The following is a 6483-nucleotide window of genomic DNA, read 5'->3' as shown; positions in this document are numbered from 1 at the left end:
CGTCAGTATGTTTCTGTGTGTGTGTGTATGTGTGTGTACTCGGGCAGGAATCTGTTTTTTCTGGACCTGGTTCCATGTGTGTTTGAGGGCTGGTTCACTGTGTGTGACAGCTGAACCCGTAGAGAACCCCCAGAATTCTCATCAAGGCTTTATTCCACTCAAAACTGACATGAGATGATTGATTCATATTCATACCTTCCCTGAGTCGATCTAGCACTCTCTTACCATCTCTCTGTTTCTAGATTCATCTCTTATCTTACCGATGCATCTTTAGGGCATATCAGGAACCATGATATCAGTGTCAGCAATAATAATCAGTTTTGTGTTAGAGAGTGTGAGAAGATACAGGGATCATGAGGATCTGCAGATCTTGAAGATCACGAGCTCTCAGACGAGTGTGTGTGTGTGTGTGTGTGTGTGTGTGCGCGTGCGTGCGTGCGTGCGTGTGTGTGTGTGTGTGTGTGTGTGTGTGTGTGTGTGTGTGTGTTGGGCAGGTTTGAGCTGAACTGATGATCCACTTCAGGTGGGAAAAGCCTGTGTTTTGTGAAAATTGACATTGGCAAGAGTTCAGTGACACGCCTGTCCTAATAACACACGCTTTTCACTCAACCAGATCATGGAAATATGATTCTCTGGGATAAAGCTGAACCTTACTGGGTGTTGTTCCCGCACTTATGAAGATCACCAAAGGGAAGAACCATCAAGATTCATTTTTCGGTTATGAATGTGTGTGTGTAAAGTTTTGTCCCGTGGCTCTGTGAATTCAAGCGACTGCACACTCATATGAATATTCAAAACTACACAATAATCAACACGCCATGTAAAAAACATACAGTTTATTGGGGGTCCGATATTTGAAAGAAATGTACTGAGGAAGACTGCATTAAATTGATGTAGGCTATATATGTCAAACAAACATATGAAGCTGTTTTCAACACTGATAATAACCATAAATGTTTCTTGATCATCAAATCATCATATTATACTGATTTCTGAAGGATCATGTGACACTGAAGACTGGAGTAATGATTCTGAAAATTCAGCTTTGATCACAGGAATAAATTACACTTTACTATATATTCACATAGAAAACAGCTGTTTTACATTGTAATTATATTTCATTTTTTTCTGTATTTATGATCAAATAAGCATTTGTGAACATAAGAGATTTCTTTCAAAAACACAATCTGTGGCATAACTCGTCTTCAGAGCTCAAACCTGCGAGTGTGAAAGTGAGCATGGCTTGTTTATCCACACGTTCTGGGCTTTTCATCCTCAGAGGAGTGTTTGGCTCAAGAACAGGCAAGTTTTATTTCTGCGTGTACTCCATAAATTTCATCTTTACCATAAAATAACAGAAAAGGTTCTGTTGCTCTTGAATTACAAGGAACCTTTAGGGCTTTTTCCAGCCTTGAACATTCCAGATACGCCCAGCGTTAAAAGCGAAGCACTCGACTTTAATTGCTATAACAGCAAGATTACATCTAATAGGGGTTCCTCACTGTCCAATTCTCTTCCAACATCACATTACTGATGAGTTTCACCAATGACGAAGAATTATAGCTACAGTACACAATTATTAATCGCGTTGTGTTGAAACATCATTACGGTTTCAGTCCATTGATTTATAGTAGGCCTACATTAGTTTTCCTTTTAAGTATGCTTTTCCTAAAAAAGAAAAAATAAGCATTTCCAAGCTGTTTTGAGGATAAAATGAAACGTTGTCATTGCAACGGGAGGAGTTTGTGTCAAACCATCACTTTGAGTGTTAAAATAGGATTTTTACAGCAAGCGCTACGCTTACATTTAACCTCAAACTGACAGGATACTCTTCACAAAAATAAACAGGCTAATATTTTGCTGAGGCAGCCGGGTTTAGTCTGTTATTGGACTCACGCTGGCGAAAGCAAAGCCAGAACTGCTTCTCTCAATAAACAAGCACTGGCTGAAAGAGGAAATCAGAACGTTACAATAACACACAACGCAGGCATTATGGGAGGGTCATACAGTGGCAGAATGAGTGACTGGTTCCATAAGACTGAGTTAGACAGTATCTGACCCTTGTAAAGGTCAAGGGTCAAAGCAGCGCTTAACCTGCCCCTCATTTATGCATCTGTGTTTGCGTGTGTGTGTGTGTGTGTGTGTGTAGTCGTCAATTGTGAGGGCTCAGCTGATAATCGCTGGGGTTTTTACTTGATAATGTTACTATTGCTCATACTTCAAGTTAGGGATTTAAATATTTCTAATCTAAAAACCACATTGTTGTTGTCTACTTTTCTAAGCCATATCAAACTTAAGGCAAGTTCACAAGGACGATAACTTTAAAGATAACAATAAAGATTTATTTTTTAAATATTAAAGAATAGCAGAGTTCACATCACAGCTATAACAATAACGGCACAGAGAAAATATCGTTGGAATCACTTTCAGAACGATTTTATCCAGCTGATGAATGATAAAAACATTGACAGCCAATCAGAATCCATCCTGCTGTAATGAGCACTGGCATTTAAAGTGACAGACAAGCATGTGCTTAGAATAATCAGAACGATATCATCCGCAGGTGTGGACGCTAATATAGGCTAGATATCTTTTTAGTTATAGTTCTTGGTATGAACGGGCTTTTGCAGTTTTCATCTGGCAGTCAATAAAACAGGCAAACAAATCCCTAAACTACAACTAAGTTTGATTTTATTGTTACTACTGTTATGTAACGTGGAATGAAGGACAAGACAGATGAGGAAACAGGATTTGGAACCACAAAAACACGCTATACATCAACGAGAACGGACCAAGAATGAGGGAGAACACGGTATTAATACAAGGGCAAACAAAGGAACATTAACAGGACACAGGTGAATGAAATGATGAAGATTAGACACAGGTGCTACAGCTGAAGAGTAACGAGGAGCGGGAAAACTGAGCAAGATAGACATGACTAATGAAAACAAGAAAAAAACACAGGACAGATGAACATAACCGTGACAACTACAGAGGATGTTAATTTATTTGATGTTAAAGTCGGCATCAACTGATTAATTCACGTTTTGCATTAATATTATTTCAGGATTTGTTATATACTTAAAGGCTGGTCAGAGACATTCGAGCGGATGCCAAATTGTATTGTTTTCTTATTTTTAGTCTTTTAATTACATATAGTTTATTGTTGCGCAAGAATTCAGTCAGTTATGTCTTAAGTAATGGGGAACGTAAAATCGGATGTGTAAAAAATCCTTTAATCCAGTTGGCTTATCATTGTCTATTTTAGGAAACGGTGAAAAAAGTTATCTTACCTCATAAAAATTTAAATTATCTGATCATCTACTCTAAATTTCACAAAGCAATGCCCTGGCAACAACCCAGAATACCCTAGCAACCACATAATAATAGACTTGACTAAAATCACTCAGAAAACTTTAGAAACTGCATAGCAACACCCTGACAGCCATCCCAAACACCTTGTAATAATGGCAGTGAGTTTTGCACGGGAACATGTAAAAATCAAGAGCCTATTTTTACGTTTTTTTCCCCAACTGGTTTATGAACTGCTGTCACCAGTAAGATTAAGTGTGATGTGTGTTTTGTTCCATTGGGAAAGCAAGATGACTGGGTGAGACTTCCTGATCAATACACAATTACAGAGAGCTGCAGAGGACAGCACACATACACACACACACACACACACACACACACACACAGACACACAGACGTGTGCTCGGGCCTCAGGCTCATTTCACGCTTATCAGCTGACATATATACCAGGAAGACACGGCACATCAATACACACACACACACAGTGGTCAGACAAAGATCAGTGAGTCACAACTAACCAACAGCACAGTGGTTACACTCTGTCACTTCCTGTATCCCTAAACAACACTGACTACTAGCTCCTAGCACATGCCACAGAAATCAAACAGAGTTATGCTGTATCTACACTGGGAAAAAAACAGGAGAGAAGTGACTCTAATATCCATCCTGCTGAAAAGATTATATTCATTTCAATCAAAAACTTTGCTAGTGAAGCTACACTATATTGCCAAAATAGAAGCAATTGGGAACAACAGCAACTCAGCCACGAAGTGGAAGGGCACGTAAAATCTCAGAGTGGGGTCAGCGCATGCTGAGGAAGTGCACAGAAGTCGCCAACTTTCTGCAGAGTCAATAGCTACAGACCTCCAAACTTTGTGTGGCCTTCAGATTAGCTCAAGCACAGTGGGTAGAGCTTCATGGGATGGGTTTCCATGACCGAGCAGCTGCATCAAAGCCTTACATCACCAAGTGCAATGCAAAGCGTGGGATGGAGTGGTGTAAAGCGTGGGATGCAGTGGTGCAAAGCGCGGGATGGAGTGGTGTAAAGCGTGAGATGCAGTGGTGTAAAGCGTGGGATGCAGTGGTGTAAAGCGTGGGATGCAGTGGTGTAAAGCTCGGGATGCAGTGGTGTATAGTGTGGGATGCAGTGGTGTAAAGCGTGGGATGCAGTGGTGTAAAGCGTGGGATGGAGTGGTGTAAAGCGTGAGATGCAGTGGTGTAAAGCGTGGGATGCAGGGGTGTAAATCGTGGGATGCAGTGGTGTAAAGCTCGGGATGCAGTGGTGTATAGTGTGGGATGCAATGGTGTAAAGCGTGGGATGCAGTGGTGCAAAGCGCGGGATGGAGTGGTGTAAAGCGTGAGATGCAGTGGTGTAAAGCGTGGGATGCAGTGGTGTAAAGCGTGGGATGCAGTGGTGTAAAGCTCGGGATGCAGTGGTGTATAGTGTGGGATGCAGTGGTGTAAAGCGTGGGATGGAGTGGTGTAAAGCGTGAGATGCAGTGGTATAAAGCGTGGGATGCAGGGGTGTAAAGCGTGGGATGCAGTGGTGTAAAGCTCGGGATGCAGTGGTGTATAGTGTGGGATGCAGTGGTGTAAAGCGTGGGATGCAGTGGTGTAAAGCGTGGGATGCAGTGGTGTATAGTGTGGGATGCAGTGGTGTAAAGCGTGGGATGCAGTGGTGTAAAGCGTGGGATGCAGTGGTGTAAAGTGTGGGATACAGTGGAGTAAAGCGTGAGATGCAGTGGTGTAAAGCGTGCAATGCAGTGGTGTAAAGCGTGGGATGCAGTGGTGTAAAGCGAGAGATGCAGTGGTGTAAAGCGTGGTGAAAAGCGCGGGATGCAGTGGTGTAAAGCGTGGGATGCAGTGGTGTAAAGCTCGGGATGCAGTAGTGTATAGCGTGGGATGCAGTGGTGTAAAGCGTGGGATGCAGTGGTGTAAAGCGTGGGATGCAGTGGTGTAAAGCGTGAGATGCAGTGGTGTAAAGCGTGGGATGCAGTGGTGTAAAGCGTGGGATGCAGTGGTGTAAAGCGTAGGATGCAGTGGTGTAAAGTGTGGGATACAGTGGAGTAAAGCGTGAGATGCAGTGGTGTAAAGCATGCGATGCAGTGGTGTAAAGCGTGAGATGCAGTGGTGTAAAGCGTGAGATGCAGTGGTGTAAAGTGTGGGATGCAGTAGTGTATAGCGTGAGATGCAGTGGTGTAAAGTGTGGGATGCAGTGGTGTAAAGCGTGGGATGCAGTGGTGTAAAGCGTGGGATGCAGTGGTGTAAAGCGTGGGATGCAGTGGTGTAAAGCGTGGGATGCAGTGGTGTAAAGTGTGGGATACAGTGGAGTAAAGCGTGAGATGCAGTGGTGTAAAGCATGCGATGCAGTTGTGTAAAGCGTGAGATGCAGTGGTGTAAAGCGTGAGATGCAGTGGTGTAAAGTGTGGGATGCAGTGGTGTAAAGTGTGGGATGCAGTGGTGTAAAGCGTGGGATGCAGTGGTGTAAAGCGTGGGATGCAGTGGTGTACAGCGTGGGATGCAGTGGTGTAAAGCGTGGGATGCAGTGGTGTAAAGTGTGGGATGCAGTAGTGTACAGCGTGGGATGCAGTGGTGTAAAGTGTCGGATGCAGTGGTGTAAAGCGTGGGATGCAGTGGTGTAAAGCGTGGGATGCAGTGGTGTAAAGCGTGGGATGCAGTGGTGTAAAGCACGCCGCCACTGAACTCTAGACAGTGAAGACGTGTTCTCTGGACTGACGAATCACGCTTCTCTGTCTGGCAATCCGATGGACAAGTATGGGTTTGGCGGTTGCCAGGAGAACTGTACTTGCCAAGTGTAAAGTTTGGTGGAGGGGGGATTATGGTGCGGGGTTGTTTTTCAGGGGTTGAGTTTGGCCCTTTAGTTCCAATGAAAGGAACTCTTAATGCTTCAGCATACCAAAATATTTTGTACAATTTCATTCTCCCAACTTTGTGGGAACAGTTTGGGGATGTTCCTGTTCCAACATGACTGCGCACCAGTGCACAAAGCAGGTCCATAAAGACACGGATGAGAGAGTTTGGTGTGGAGGATCTTGACTGTCCTGCACAGAGTCCAGACCTCAAGCCGATAGAACAGCGTTGGGATGAATTAGAACAGAGACTGCGAGTCAGGAATTTTTGTCCAACATCAGTGCCTGACCTCACAAATGT

At 43.5% G+C, this 6483-nt stretch overlaps 1 long non-coding RNA gene across 1 annotated transcript; it reads left to right on the top strand.

Moving 5' to 3' along the window:
* Positions 1–5583: 5583 nt before the first annotated feature.
* Positions 5584–6102, top strand: LOC143740079 (uncharacterized). Its single transcript, XR_013204736.1, has 3 exons — positions 5584–5615; positions 5721–5867; positions 6031–6102. It is a non-coding gene; the product is annotated as an uncharacterized LOC143740079 (long non-coding RNA).
* The last annotated feature ends 381 nt before the right edge of the window (positions 6103–6483 follow it).

This window comes from Siphateles boraxobius, unplaced genomic scaffold (genome assembly GCF_051911475.1).
Source record: "Siphateles boraxobius isolate OS27281-9 unplaced genomic scaffold, OSU_SipBor_1 165, whole genome shotgun sequence".
Lineage (NCBI taxonomy): Eukaryota > Metazoa > Chordata > Actinopteri > Cypriniformes > Leuciscidae > Siphateles > Siphateles boraxobius.
Note: the sequence above shows the minus strand (reverse complement) of the source record. Positions and strands in the feature narration are given on the sequence as shown.